A 16,285-nucleotide genomic window follows, 5' to 3' on the forward strand; every position below is an offset into this window, starting at 1 on the left:
TGAAAGAGATTTGACTTCATACTTTACAAGCTGCTGCCTGAGGGTCCAGATTCTAATTTAGCACGCATCTAGGAGCTGGCTGAGATCCTCTCCAGAGCATGAGGGAGCCTTTGGGTACTTCCTCTGCCTTCTCCCTCTGGCTCACTCCACATCAGATTGCTAGCATCTGTCTGAAAGGAGCTTACACACACATTTTGCATGCTAACTTTTGTGACTGCCACTTGAGTGGGAGGGGCCCCTAGACTGCCTGGCTCTGATAGCCAGTGGAACTTACATTCACAAGTCCCATAGGACTACTGCAAACAAGCAGGCTTTAAACAGGCACAGGAGAAACCCCCCCCCCCACCATCGCCCTGGCCACCCAGCCCCATGGTTATACACCTGGGCTCAGTGAAAGGGAGCAGGAAAAACACACATCTCCTAGTTTCTCCCTGGAAGGGGCTTAACTACGTATTTTCACAGCTGCTGCCTGAGGGTACAGCTTCTAACCAGTGTGTATCAAGGTGCTGACTGAGATCCTTTCTTTTGGGACACTGATAGGTCTTGGCACACGCTCAAGTATGGGGAGCTACTAAGGACAAAGGCAGTGACAAAGGTCTGAGAGACAACCAGGAGCCTGGGCCAGGCTGATGAGATTCATCTTCTGCACGTGAGCACTCTGTCAAGACTAGCAGAGGTGACTGTTTTATCTAATGCACAGAAACCAACCCAGAGAGTCAAGAAAAATGAAGAAACAGAGAAATATGTTCCAACCAAAAGAGCAAGATAAACCTCCAGAAACCAGTCTTAATGAAATGGAGATAAGTGATTTACCCAATAGAGTTTTCAAAATAATGGTCATAAATATGCTCACTGACATCAGGAGAGCAATGCATGAACAAAGAGAATTTCAACAGAGATAGAAAATATACAAAAGTACCAAACATAAATCATACAGCTGAAGAATACAATAACTGAACAGAAAAATTCAACAGAGGGGTTCAACAGCAGACCAGATCAAGCAGAAAAAAAGATCAGTCAACTTATAGACAGAGCAGTGGAATTTAATTGGAGGAACAAAAAGAAAAAATAATGAGAAAAAGTGAAGATAGCCTAAGGGACTAATGGGACACCATCAAAGGGAGAATAAACATATTATAGGAGTCCCAGAAAGTGAGAAGAGAAAGGGGCAGAAAACTTATTCAAAGAAATACTGGATAGTTCAACTTCACATGGTCAGGCAGTTGGAAAGATGCTTAGTGTTTGTAATCCTTTGGGCTTCAATGATACAGTCTTTTCCCAGTGCCAGTTCTAGATCTGCTCCATCCTGTAGTACTTTATCTGTGACTGTTTTTAACCGCAAAATTCTCCTGATTAAAGAGGCAAATCCATATAAACTTGGGCTTTTAAACAATGCCTTCATTCTGTCATAACCAGTCCCTCTTCCTTAACAACACTTTTCTTACTTATTAAACAACTTAGCAAGCAAAAGAGTTTTCCCAACTTCCTCTTTTATAAAATTTTATAGATCTTTCAAAGGGAAAAGTACTTTATCTCCATCTTTGTCTCGTATTTCTCTACCTCTACACCTATGACAATATACAGAAACATTGGTATACCCTATTCTATAAAGCCAATTCTTATTTTGCTCTAGTCTCATTATAACCACGTTTCTTAGGTTTTGACCACTCCCTTTCCAGAATCTTGCATCATGAAACACGTGCACAGGGAACATTCCCCAGCACAGATCACATGCTAGGCCACAGAATAAGTCTCGATAAATTTAAGATTGAAATCATGTCAAGCATTTTTTTTCTGACCACAATGGTATGAATCTAGAAATAAAAAATAAAAAAAAAAAGGAAAAAAGAAAAAAAAGAAATACTGGCTGAAAATTTCCCTAACCTGGAGAAAGAAACAGATATCCAAGTCCAGGAAGCCCAAAAAGTACCAAATAAGATGAATCTAAAGAGACACACACCAAGACACTTTATAATTCAATTGTCAAAAATTAAAGACAAAGAATCTTAAAAACAGCAAGAGAAAAGCAACTTGTTAGGTATAAGTGCACTCCTTATACACTGATAGTATAAGACTATCAGTGGATTTTTTGGGCAGAAATCTTGTAGGCCAGAGAAGTGATGTTATATTCAAATGCTGAAAGAAAAAAACCTGCCAATTAAGTATACTCTACCCAGAAAAAATGTTCTTCAGAATTGAAGGAGAGATAAAGAGTTTTCCAGACAAACAAAAGCTGAAACCGTTCATCACCACTAGACCAGCCTTACCAGAAATGTTAAAGGGCCTTCTTCAAGTTGAAATGAAGAACACTAATAAGTAATATGAAAACATATGAAAGTATAAACTCACTGATAAAGGTAAATATATAGTTAAATTCAGAATACTCTTAATATTGTAATGGTGATGAGTGAATCACTTAAAACTCTAGTATAGGTTAAAAGACAAAAGTATTAAAAATAACTATAACTACAATAACTTGTTAATAGATACACAATATAAAATTGTGACAAACACATAAACTATGGTGGGAGAAGTGTAAAAATGTAGAGTTTTTGTATGCATTTGAAGTTATCAGCTTAAAATAGACTGTTATAACTACAAGATGTTTTATGTAAGCCTCATGGTAACCATAAAGCATAAACTTATAGTAAATACACAAAATATTTATAAATCACAGCACAAATACATATAATCAAAGCACAAAGGAATAATGCAAGAGAGGAAGAAAGGAACAAAGGAACTACAAAACAGCTAGAAAATAATTAACAAAATGGCAATAGCTAGTTCACACCTATTAATAATTACTTTAAATGTACACAGATTAAATCCTTCATTCAAAAGACACAGAGTAGCTGAACGGATTAAAAAAAACAAGACCCAACTATGTGCTTTCTATGAGAGGCTCACTTCAGCTTTAAGGACACATAGAGACTGAAAGTGAAGGAATGGAAAAAGATATTCCATGCAAACAGGAACCAAAAGAGAGCAGGGGTAGTTATATTTACATAAGACAATATAGACATTAAGCCAAAAATGATATCAAGGACAAAGAAGGTCATTATATCATGATAAAGAGGTCAATTCATCAAGAAGATGTAACAATTTAAAATATTTATGCATTCAACATTGGAGCACCTAAATGCAAAGCAAATATTAACATTTTGAAGTGAGAAATAGACAGAAATACAATAACAGTAGTGGATTTCAATAACCCACTTTAAACAATGGATAGAGCATCTAGACAGAAAATCAACAAGGGTATATTGGACTTAAACAACACATTAGACCAGATGGAATTAACAGACATATACAGAACATTTCATCCAACAGCAGCAGAATACATATTTTACTCAAGTGTACATGGAACATTCTTCAGGATAGATCATATGTTAGGCCATAAAACAAGTCTTAATAAATTTAAAAAGACTGAAATCATACCAAGCATATTTTCCAGCTACAATGTTATGAAATTAGAAATCAGTTACAAGAGGAAAACTGGAAAATTCACAAAGATGTGGAGATTAAACAACATGCTTGTGAACAACCAAGGGTCAAAAAAGGAATCAAAATAAAAATAAAATAATAAAAAAAATCTGACAAAAATGAAAATGGAAACACAACATACCAGAACGTATGGGATGCAGCAAAAAGCAGTTCTACGAGGTAAGTTTAAATGCTTACATTAAGAAAAAAGAAAGATCTCAAATAAACAACCTAACTATACACCTCAAGGAACTAGAAGAAGAACAAACTAAGTCCAAAGTTAGTAGTAGGAAGGAAATAAAGATCAGAGCAGAAATAAATGAAATAGAGAGTAGAAAGACAATTAAAAAGATCACAGAAACTAAGACCTGTTTTTAAAAAAAAACCAAAACAAAACGGACAAACCATTAGCTAGACTAAGGAAAAAAAGAAAAAAGACAAATAAAACCAGAAATGAAAGACATTACTACAGAAAACTGAGAAATACTAAGAATCCTAAAAAAAACTAAACAATTAAATGCCAACAAGTTAGATAATCTAGAAGAAATGGATATATTTCTAGAAACATGCAACCTACTAAGACTGAATCATGAAGAATTAGAAAATCTGAATAGACTAATTACTATAGACTGAATCAGTAATCAAAATCTTGGATTTGACACCAAAAGCAAGGGCAACAAAAGCCAAAATGAATAAGCAGGACTACATCAAACTAAAAAGCTTCTGAACAGCAAGGGAAACCATCAACAAAATGAAAAGGCAACCTATAGAATGGGAGAAAATATTTGCAACCACATATCCAATAAGGGGTTAATATCCAAAATATATAAGGAACTCATATAACTCAATAGCAAAAAACCCCAAAAAACTCATTTGAAAAAATGGGTAAAGGATCTGAAGAGACATTTTTCCAGAGAAGACACACACAAATGGCCAACAGGTATGTGAAAAGGTGCTCAGCGTCACTAATTATCAGGGATACACAAATCAAAACCACAATGAGCTATCACCTCACACCTGTTAGGATGGCAATTATCAAAAAGACAAGAGATAACAAATGCTAATGAGGATGTGGAGAAAAGGGAACCCTTGCACACTGTTGGGGAATATAAACTGGTACAGCCACTGTGGAAAACAGTATGGCAGTTCCTCAAGAAATTAAAAATGGAACTACTATATTATCCAGCAATCCTACTTCTGAGTATATATCCATAGGAAACAAAATCACTGTCTCAAAGACATATCTGTACTCCTATGTTTATTGCAACATTATTCACAATAGCCAAGGAATGGAAACAAAGTAGGTATCCATCGATGTATGAATGGATAAGAAATGTGCTATAGATACACACAATGGAATATTATTCAGCCTTAAAAAAAAAGAAGGAAATCTGGTCATTATTGACAACATGGATGAATTTTGAGGGCATTATGCTCAGTAAAATAGGCCAGACAGAGAAAAACAAAAATACTAAGTGGTATCACTTATATGTGGAACCTTAAAACAAAAATGGGTTGAAATTTTAGAAACAGAGTAGGATGGTGATTGTCAGTGCCTTTGAGGTGGGAGAAATAGGTAGGGCCTGGAAAAATGGTACAAACTTTCAGTTACAAGATGAATAGGGTCTGAGGACCTAATGTGTAACACGGTAACTATAGTTGATAACATTTCATAATTGAAACTTACTAAGAGAGGAGAAAATAAGCGTTCTTACACACACACACACACACACACACACACAGTAAGTATGTGAGATGATGGATATGTTAATTAACCCAGTGGGAATCCTTTTACGATGCCTACATATATCAAATCATCATGTTTTATGTACATTTTAAGTATCTTACAATTTTGTCAATTACACCTCAATAAAACTAAAAAAAAAAGATGCAATGACCTAAAAACTCATGAATTTCATTTCAACAAATAGCTAATTACTTTAATTTGAATATGTAACCACTAAACAGCATGTTAATCATGGTAATAGAACACTGGAACATTAAAAAAAAGGAAACAATTCTGCAAAGAGGGTGAGGAAAAGTTCCTCATGAATCCTGCAAGAATCAGGGCTATGCATATCCTTGGATTTATTCAGCATTGTTCACAGAAATGATTTACATCTCACCAAGTTACTAGAAAGTAAAACAGTTAGGAGAGCAATCAGTATTTTCCCCTTATTATTACAGGAAACGTAGCAATATAGCCCCTTCATTTAGATCATGGGGTAGAAATTTATATATGAATTATTCTATTCAAATTTAAAGCTCATACTCCATTAAAAGTCTAGTGATGGCTGTTATGCAAGTCACAGGAGCAAAAGTAAAGACTTCAGACTGTCTTCACAGTACTTGTCAGTCTCTGCAGTAAAAATCACTTAATTTAAGCTTCTTTTTCTTTATTTGCCACAATTTCACTTCAAGAAAACGGTTGTGGTGAATTGGCTGATTCTGACAAGCTACTTAATTGCCTGAGTCTTCTCTGAGAAAAAAAAATGAGAGAGATAGGGCACTGGTACATTTCTAAGGTGGAAGGGAGATTTGCTCTGATCTTCCAATCCAAACTACCTTTATCTGTACACATTCCTCAATGAATATGAAATGTCCATATTCTCTAAAGGATTCAACCAAAATTACCTTCATAATCTTTATTACAGACAGTTGAGATATTGAATTGAATGGACAGAAAAATTATTTTCGAGAATTTTCTTATGACCAACAAGAGGAAGCTGAGAGTTAAGTGGGGAGGAAAATGAAAGCTGGCCATTTTCACATCCACTGAAATGTCCCTGTAGCATCGAGGCAGCAGTTGCAACTTGTAGACAGGAATCTAACACAGTAAGCCTCTAGAGAAGCTCTCAGGCTCGGCCAACCCTGTTCACACACAACAACTAAGTTATCTTCCTAGAATTACAACTCTATGGCTGGTGTCGTAGGCTCTTAAGGAAAACCATTTTCATGTGGCTTGTGGGGGAAAATGGCCTATTTATTTATTTAAAAAAATTTTTTATTGGCATATAGTTGATTTACAATGTTCTGTAGGTTTCTGCTGTACAGCAAAGTGAATCAGTTATACATATACATATATCCACTCTTTTTTAGATTCGTTTCCCATATAGGCCATTACAGAATATTGAGTAGAGTTCCCTGTGCTATACAGTAGGTCCTTTTTAGTTATCTATTTTATATATAGTAGTGTGTATATGTCAAGCCCAATCTCCCAATTTATCCCTCCCCCACCTTACCTGCTGGTAACCATTAAGTTTGTTTTCTACACCTGTAACTCTATTTCTGTTTTGTAGATAAGTTTATTTGTACCCTTTTTTTAGATTCCACATATAAGTGATATCATATGGTATTTGTCTGTCTCTGTCTGACTTACTTCACTCTGTAGTGACAATCTCTAGGTCCATCCATGTTGCTGCAAATGGCATTATTTCATTCTTTTTTATGGCCGAGTAATATTCCACTGTATATACGTACCACAGCTTCTTTATCCATGCCTCTGTTGATGGACATTTAGGTTGCTTCCATGTCTTGGCTATTGTAAATAGTGCTACAGTGAACATTAGGGTGCATGTATCTTTTCAAATTATGGTTTTCTCTGTGTATATGCCCAGGAGTGGGATTGCTGGATCATATGGTAGCTCTAGTTTTATTTTTTTTAAGGACCCTCCATACTGTTCTCCATAGTGGCTGTACCAACTTACATTCCCACCAACAGTGCAAGAGGGTTCCCTTTTCTCCACACCCTCTTCAGCATTTATTGTTTGTAGATTTTTTAAAAGTGTACTTTTCCGGGCTTCCCTGGTGGCGCAGTGGTTGAGAATCTGCCTGCCAATGCAGGGAACACGGGTTTGAGCCCTGGTCTGGGAAGATCCCACATGCCGCGGAGCAACTACGCCCGTGAGCCACAATCACTGAGCCTGCGCGTCTGGAGCCTGTGCTCCGCAACAAGAGAGGCCGCGATAGTGAGAGGCCCGCGCACCGCGATGAAGAGTGGCCCCCGCTTGCCGCAACTAGAGAAAGCCCTCGCACAGAAACGAAGACCCAACACAGCCAAAAGTAAAAAAAAAAAAAAAAAAAAAGTGTACTTTTCCATGGAAAAATAGAAAGAAAAACATTTAATAAATCAGATATCTGCTTGAGCCAAAATTTTGTATTCATATGCAACAATTTACTTTAAATGTGTATTTCCTCCCTTGATTAAGGTTTCCTCAATAGAGTTGGCTGTATTTCATTACTATTACTGTATTTTCCATTTCCTTGTACAGAAAATGTCCATAACACCTGCATCTAAGGTTTATTGGGAGGATTACATGAAATGATGCTGTCTGCCTTGAGATGGCACTTATATTGGGGATCTATGCAGCTAGGGTTTCACAGAGCATAATTCACTCAGGCTAAAAAGGGACACAAAATCAGGGTATCTTTCTGATTTAAATTATTCAACAAACGATATGCAACAAATGAGACTCATTTGAATATATATATATATATCTCCACCACTACTGCTTTGAAAGAAAGACAAGGAATTACAGCAAGAATTGAGAAGAATACAGGGCAGTCGACACCATTCCCACACTCTGCCTTCCATCCATTATAAGCCACCCTTTCATTGTGCTCTGGAACGTATTCCCAGTTAGGCACTCCTGTAATTTATAGTCTTTGCCCTCTTGTATCATGAATTTCTCCCTCGCTACTAGATCATCCCCATCAATATGCATATATGTGCTGATACCTCCCATCTTTTAAAAAACAAAATAACACTCAAAAGACCAACTGCCAACAGAAAAAAAAAAATCCTTCAACCACATATGAGCCCTATTATATGGGCTCCCTTCCCAGCAGTCCACTGAAAACACTCTTGTCTATGTCATGAATAATCTCCATGTTGCCAAATCAAAGTTTCACTTGTCTGTCCTCTTTTTCATTGAACCCAGCAGCATTTAGCCCAGTTAACCACCATCACTTCCTTCCAGAAATACTTTTTTCTCTCAGCTTTTCAATAAACAATTCTCCTGGTACGCTTCCTACCTCACTATCTCCTCATCCTCTGAGTAGTTACTCATATATTCTAGGACTCAGTCCTGGATCCTCATATTTCTTCTCTATCCAGACAATTTCCCAAGTTGATTTCATTCACTTCCAGAGCATTAAAAACACTGACATGTTTTTGACTCCCAGGTTCCTTACTACAATCTTGATGTCTGGGCTTATATATTCAACTGCCTATTTGACATGTTCATTTGGATGTCTAATAGGTATCTCACATTTAACCTGCCCTTGTGGACCTTACAGAGGCCTCCTCAGCACCTAGCAGCTCAAATATCACTTCTTCAGAGAGGCTTTCCCCATCTTGCTTTCCCCATTATACCTCTCCCTCTACTTCTTAGTTATTATCTTGTTTATTGCCTGTTTTCCCCAACTAGCATATAAGCTTTATGAGGGCAGGGCTATTGTCTGTCTTCTCCACTGCTCTAATATCTAGAACAATGCCTAGCACATAGTAGATGCTCGACATATATTTGTTAAATGAACAAATATGCTTGCTAAGCAATTATGAAAGACTTCAAATCTTGCCTGGTCTTCTCTGATAAATTTATCTTTCCACCATAAACTTCATCAACTGTCTATTAATAATACAAAGCATATTTACACAGCCATAAAAGTTACTGCCTGATAAGTATTTGTAGAATACTTTTAATAAAAATAAAGCAATGGGATGTTAAAAGGAATTTAGATTATCTTCAAAAGATCATTGTGTGAGACCTGTGACTGGCCATCTTACTGCTGCACCTGATAGGCTATCCTGTCAGGGTCACAGGGACATTAAGCCACCACTTGTAGCATCACTGACCATGCTGCCATAGGTGGTACTTCTGCCATTGCTAAAGTGTCCCCTCTCTGAAGAATGCAGTACTTGTAGATACAGGTGGACTGCAGGTAACAGGAATCTTTCACAGAGGGCAGCCATGTCTAGACCTTGAACCACTTCTTTTTTGTTTTGTTTTGTTTTTTTGGGTTTTATTTTTTGGCTGTACCACACAGCTTGTGGGATCTTAGTTACTCGACCAGCGATTGAACCAACGCCCTCGGCAATGAAAGCATGGAGTCTTAACCACTGGACCTCTGGGGAATTCCCACCTCTTTTTTTTTAATATGGAGGACAAATTTGTCATGGGCTTATCCCTGAGGAATTCTTCCAGTTCTGTATCCTAAAACTGGTATCACAGAACTGATCTTGTGTTTTCTACCCAAAGAAATATATGTGATTGCTAGAGACCTTTATCAACAGTAGGGTTGCTCATCTTTGTAATTAGAAAGAAGTATGGTACCTCTGTCGGACAATTTGCTGATAAACTTAATGAGCAAAAACAGCCCAACTAGAAGAGAGGAAGCAGGCTTCCATCAAACACATCCAGGATGCAACTGATTTGGACAAGCCACAGCAAGCACTGGTTGAGAAGTGTCATTACTTTTTCGATGTTCAGAGGAATAACACTGCTATGGCCTGGGAGGGTGCTTACTGGTAATGGCTATATAAAGTATATAGGAGGTCAAGAATCACCTGTGCAGAAAATGATGCATCAAAAGGAATACAACCACATGACAAACTGCGTAGAAAAACACATTGTGCAGAGCATCTTTGCTCAGAAGCAAAAGGAGACAATTGCCAAGTGCATTTTAGATCTAAAGCTGCTCCCAAAGAAAGCTCAAACAAGTCAGTCTATAAATGCATCCATCTCAATTGAGACAGCTACAAACAGCTGATTTACTAAATGGAAACTAGTCTATGTGACAAAATCTTTTTGTCTATTGTTGTAGACTGAACTTACATTTTACCTTTCCTAAAAAAGAAAAGATTTGGGCTTGGATAGTGAGAGAAGCAGAACAACCTATTGGCCAGTAATGTATTTCTCATCCTTCTTGCTCTGTATAAGCAGTTTGCTTCCAGCAAGAAAAAAGCTGGACAGATAGATAACAAATGAATGACTTTTTATGAACCGATCAGAGAACTGAAGCCATCCCCAAATCTGGAGACAGGCACCTTCAGGGAGACACAACACCCAAGCATCTGCTTATCTGAGGCAGAAGCCACCCTACACCCTGAGCCAGTAAGATCATTAAGCTAGAAATCTGGCTAACTGCTGGAGGCCAAGGGTGGGCTGGCATGAGAAGGGTGAAGCTCCTGGGGGTCACAGTCATAGGGAGTTCCTACCTTTTTGCTCTAGGAACTCCACCAGGCTCTCACAGAGAGGATCAGGGAAAATCCGGATCAAGTCCCCGCCGTGGTTCTAGCTGGGGGAGAGGAACAGCAACCACTGCAAAATCTGCCCCGACTCTTCTCCGGGGCTTCATCTGCAAGCAGCGCCAACTGAAGGCACTAGTGTAATGCCACTGCAGCTGGGGGAGGGGAACTCTGCCCAGACCAGCCTCCCTATCTCATTCAAGTGAAGAAGGAACCTCACAGAGGGAAGGGCTTTAAGGTCACAGACCGAGACAGTGGATACTGAAAGAAGGGAACACAGGGACAGGGAAAAGCTCTGCCCCTCGAGTAGGAGCAGAAATTCTTCCGAATGGCCAATACTGTGCACTCCAAAGAGAACGTTAGAGAATGCTCCCCTCATCCACACCACACCAGCACGCTAGCAAACCTCTAGTAATAACAGAGGAGTATAGCTGGAGGATTGAAAGAGACAGATTTTCTCAGGGAACAGCACAAAGGGAAGACCTAAAGCCAAAAGAGAGGACAAAAAAAAGTCACTAGTGAACATTGAAGTCTATGGTGCCCATAGCAACAGCAAACCTCAACAATGGTAACCACAGCAACAACAAACTTCAAACATAGCCCAACTCCTGGCTACATTAACACAAATCTCCACACTAAAGGCCCATTTATCTCAGTTTCTATTGCCCTGTACATGTCTGGCTTTCAACAACAACAAAATCAGACATATTAAAAGACAAGAAATAAACACAGTCTGAAAAGATAAAGCCATCATTAGAACAACACTCAAATATGAAAGATGTTGGAACTATCAGAGAGGAAATTTTAAATAACTTATGATAATATTAAAAGCTCTAATGGAAAAGGCAGTCATCATTCAAGATTAGATAGGTAATTTTAGCAGAGATATGGAAACTATCATAAAGAGTCAAATGAAAATGCTAGAAATCAAAAACACACGGTAATAGAAATGAAGAGGGCCTTCAATAGGCTCATCACTAGACTTGATACAGCTGAGGAAAGTATCAGGTTACTTGAAGCTGGGGCAATAGAAATTATATAAACTGAAAAGCAAAGAGAAAAAAAAGAGTGAAAAAAAACAACAGAGCATCGAAGAGCTGTGGGACAATATCAAACAATGCAATACAAGCGTAACTGGAATCTCAGAAGGAGAAGAAAAAATGGGGCAGGTAAAATATTTTAAGAAATAATGGGTAAAGCATATGCTAAAATTACAGACAGACACAAAACCTACACAAAACCTACATACCTAAGAACCTACAAACCTACACAAAACCACATACCTAAGAAACTTAGAGTCCACCAAGCAAGGAAAACAAATAAACAAACAAACATACTATACCTAGACATATCATATTCAAATTGCTAAAACCCAAAGACAGAAAAAATCTTGAAGGCAGCTGGAGGAAACCCATCGTACCTACTCTTATGGATTTAATGTTTTTGTTCCCCTCCAGATTCATATGTTGAAGTCCTAAACCCACACCATCCACGGCCCCAGTGTGGCTGTATTTGGACATGGGGCCGCTAACGAAGTAATTGAGGTAAAATGAGGTTCTAAGGGTGGGATTAGTGTCCTCATAAAAAGAGACACCAGAGAGCTCACACACTGTCTCTCTCCCTCTCTGTGTACATGCACCGAGGAAAGGACATGCGACGACACACTGAGAAGGTGGCCTTCTACCCGCCTGGAAGAGAGCTCTCACCAGAAACCAACCATGCTGTCACCCTGATCTTGGACATCCAGCCTCCTGGATTGTGAGAATGTTAATTTCTGTTGTTTAAGCCACTTGCCCTGTGGTACTTTGTTATGGCAGCCTGAGCAGACTACGATATCTGCAAAGGAACAAAGATAAGAATTAAAGCAAACTTCTTGCCAGAAACCAGACAAGCAAGAAGACAACAGAGTGACATTTTTCAAGTGTTGAAAGAAAAAAACTGTAAACCCAGAATTCTATCAATATACCCTGTGAAAATACCCTTCAAAAATGAAGGAAAAATAAAGAATTCTCAAACAAATAAAAACTAAGGGAATTCATTACCAGTAGACCAACCCTGTAAGAAATGTCAAAGGACATTCTTCAGGCAGAAGGAATATGACATAGCTTAAACTTAGACCTACACAAAGAAATAAAGAGCACTAGAAATGGAAGAAATGGATGTAAAATATAATTTTCAGCTTATTTTTAATTACACTGAAATATAACTGTAAAGCAATAACAGTGACAAGGTGATGGGTATTTATAATATATATAAAAGTAAAATATATGACATATATGACAATAATGGTGAGAGTCTCAATCTTCCCCCTGAGATCTGGACTAAGGCAAGGATATCTTCTCTCAGTACTATTCAACCTTGCACTGGAAGCCCTAGCTAGGGCAATAAGGTAAGAAAAAGAAAGAAAAGGCATACAGATTGGAAAGGAAGAAATAAACTGCCTTTATTGGCAGACAATATGGTGGTCTACGTAGAAAATCCCCACAAAAAAATCTACCAAAAAACTTCCTAGAATGAATAAGTGAGTTTAGCAAGGTTACAAGATGCAAGGTCAACATACAAAAATGAACTGTGTTTCTACCTACTAGCAATGAATAAATGGAATCTGAAATTTTAAAAAGATGTCATTTGCAATAGCACCACAAAAATAAGTACTTAGGTATAAATCTAACAAAAAATATATGATATGTGGAAAGCTATAAAATACTCATAAACAAATCAAAGATCTAAATAAATGGAGAGCTATATCATGTTCACAGATTAAAGACCCAATGTTGTTAAAATGTCAATTCTCCCGATTTGATCTATACATTCAATATGATCCCAACCAATCTCAATACGGTCCCAAATGTAGCAAGCTTTTTTATACAAATTGACAAGATTGTCAATTTATATAGAAAGATCAAGAAACTGGAATAGCCAAAACATTCTGAAAAAGAAGAATAAAGTGGAAAAATTCACACTGTGAGACTGCAAGATTTACTATAAAGCTACAGCAATCAAAGATAATGTGGTACTGGCAAAGGACTACACATAAAGATGAACAGAACAGAATAGAGCCCAGAAATAGTCCCACATAAATGCAGTCAACTGATTTTTGACAAAAGTATAAATGTAATTCAATGGAGAAAAGATAGCCTTCTCAACAGATGATACTGGAACAAATGGATGTCTATATGCAAAAAAATAAACTTGATACAAACTTTACACCTTATGCAAAAATTATCTCCAAATGGACAACAGATCTAAATGTAAAACATAAAACTATAAAACTTCTTGAAGAAAATATAAGAGAAAATCTGAGTGACCTTGGATTTGGAGATTAGTTTTTGCATACAATACTAAAAGCACATCCAGTGAAAGAAAAAAAAAATCAATAAATTGGACTTTATCAAAATTAAAACTTTTCCTCTGTGAAAGTCGCTGTTAAGTGAATTAAAATACAAGCCGCAGACTGGGAGAAAATATTTGCAGTCCCATATCTAGTAGAGGACTTGGTCCAGAATATATAAAGAACTCTTAAAACCCAGTAAGAAATAACTTAATAAGATAATAAGCAATAAGAAATAACAGCTCAATAAGAAAATAACTCAACTGAAAAATGGGTCAAAAAGATCTGAACAGACACTTCACCATATAAGACATGTAGAAGGCAAGTAAACAAATAAGATGCTCAACATTATTTGTTGTTTGGAAAATGCAAATAAACACCACAATGAGATACCACTCATGACACACCTATTAGAATGCTTAAAATGCAAAAAACAAGCAAACAAACCAACAAACAAAAGGATAATAACAATTGCTGACAAGGATGTGGGACAAGAGGAACTTTCTGGTGGGTATGCAAAACAGTGCAGCCACTTTGGATGAGAATTTGGCAGTTACCTACAAAGTTAAACATAGACTTAGCGTACTACCCAGCAACCACACTTCTAGGTATTTACCTAAGTGAATTTAAAACTTATGTCTAAACAAAAACCTACATGTGAACGTCAGTAGCAGCTTTATTCATAATCGCTAAAAACTGGAAGCAATATTAACAGAGGAATAGAGAAACAAATTATTTCAGAATAAAAAGGCTGTTTTTAAAAAATGGCATTCAGCATATAAATAAAAAGGTTTTGAAGAATTCTGAATAACAAGTGAAAATACTCATGATAAAATCCTAAATGAAAAAAGCAGCTTAAAAACTATATACACCTACACACACAAATTATCAACTTAACTATTAAAAGAGAGAGATGCATCGAGATGAGAGAACAGAAGTAAGTATTCTAAGATATTAAGAGTAGTTACCTCATAGATTTTTTCCCCCGTCTTTTTTGTATTTCTCCAGTGTTCTACAATGAACAGATACGAGAGAAGAAATGTTCTGTACTGTGTATTTTTAAAATGGTCTCACTTCTTTACAGTAGCATGCCCCCAGTTCTTCATGAGACGTTGCTGGCTGCTCTATAAAAAGGGTTCTTTGGTCAGCCATATGTGACTGCTTGGCACACTGTCCCTCTTCTGGAGACTCATAATAGCTGGTAGGATGTTAAAGGTTCTGAGAAGGCAGCTAATAATGAAACTTGTTTAACTTGATTTTTTTAACCAGCATTTACCAAACTTTTTTGACCACAGAACTTACATTTGCTCAAAACTACTTAATATCTCAGGAACTACTAGGATTACACAGAACACATGTTGGGGAAATGTTCGCTTAGAACCCCTCAGGTAGTTTTTAAGGGAAGTAACTGAGCTGTTTCTTGAGATTTCTTTGGCTGATTTAGCAAAGGATGAATTATATATGCCTTTTGCTCCATGGACAAGATGACCCATTATGTGGATACCAGTCAGCCTCTTCCCCCAGCCACTGCTGTCATTGCCTAATGGGCTCATGAACAAAGTGGCCATGGTGGCAGGGATGGAGGATATACATGGGCTCAGAAACATGGATTTCCCCTCACCAAGGCCAACTGGCTATGGCCATGCTGAGTGCCCAATCTACCAGCAGCAGGAGAAACTAACACAGAGTCTTCAATATGGCCCCATTCTCCAGGTTGATCAGACAGCTGTCAGGTGGCAGATTGATTATATTGGACTGTTTCCATCATGTAAAGGGCAATGTTCTATTCTTACTGGAATAGACACTTACTCTGGATATGGATATGCCTTTCCTCCCCATAATATTTCTGCCAAAACTACCATCCATGGACTTACAGACCATCCCTGGATGTACAGAATGCCTTATTCACAATCATGATTTCCACACAGCATTGCTTCTGATCATGGAACTCACTTTACAGCAAAAGAAGTACAGCAAAGGGCCCATATGCATGGAATTTACTGGTCTTATCATGTATCCCACCATCCTGAAGCAGCTGGCTTGCCAGAATGGTGGAATGGCCTTATGAAGACTCAGCTGCAACACCAGCTAGGTGGCAGTACCTTGTAGGTCTGGGGTTAGGTTCTCTGGAAGTCTGTATATGCTCTGAACCAGCATCCAGTACATGGTACTGTTTCTCCCATAGCCAGTACTCATGGGGTCCAGGAAGCAAGGGGTGGAAG

At 37.6% G+C, this 16,285-nt stretch overlaps 1 protein-coding gene and 1 pseudogene across 2 annotated transcripts in view; one reads left to right on the forward strand and one right to left on the reverse strand.

Moving 5' to 3' along the window:
• The window catches only part of CCDC191 (coiled-coil domain containing 191), a 101,691-nt gene that overhangs the window by 18,451 nt on the left and 66,955 nt on the right, over positions 1–16,285 (reverse strand). The gene's annotated exons all lie outside the window — the stretch shown is intronic.
• On the forward strand, positions 9,642–10,254 carry LOC133093764 (ATP synthase F(0) complex subunit B1, mitochondrial-like; annotated as a pseudogene).

The sequence above is a fragment of the Eubalaena glacialis genome, chromosome 6, assembly GCF_028564815.1.
Source record: "Eubalaena glacialis isolate mEubGla1 chromosome 6, mEubGla1.1.hap2.+ XY, whole genome shotgun sequence".
In the NCBI taxonomy this organism is placed as follows: Eukaryota; Metazoa; Chordata; class Mammalia; order Artiodactyla; family Balaenidae; genus Eubalaena; species Eubalaena glacialis.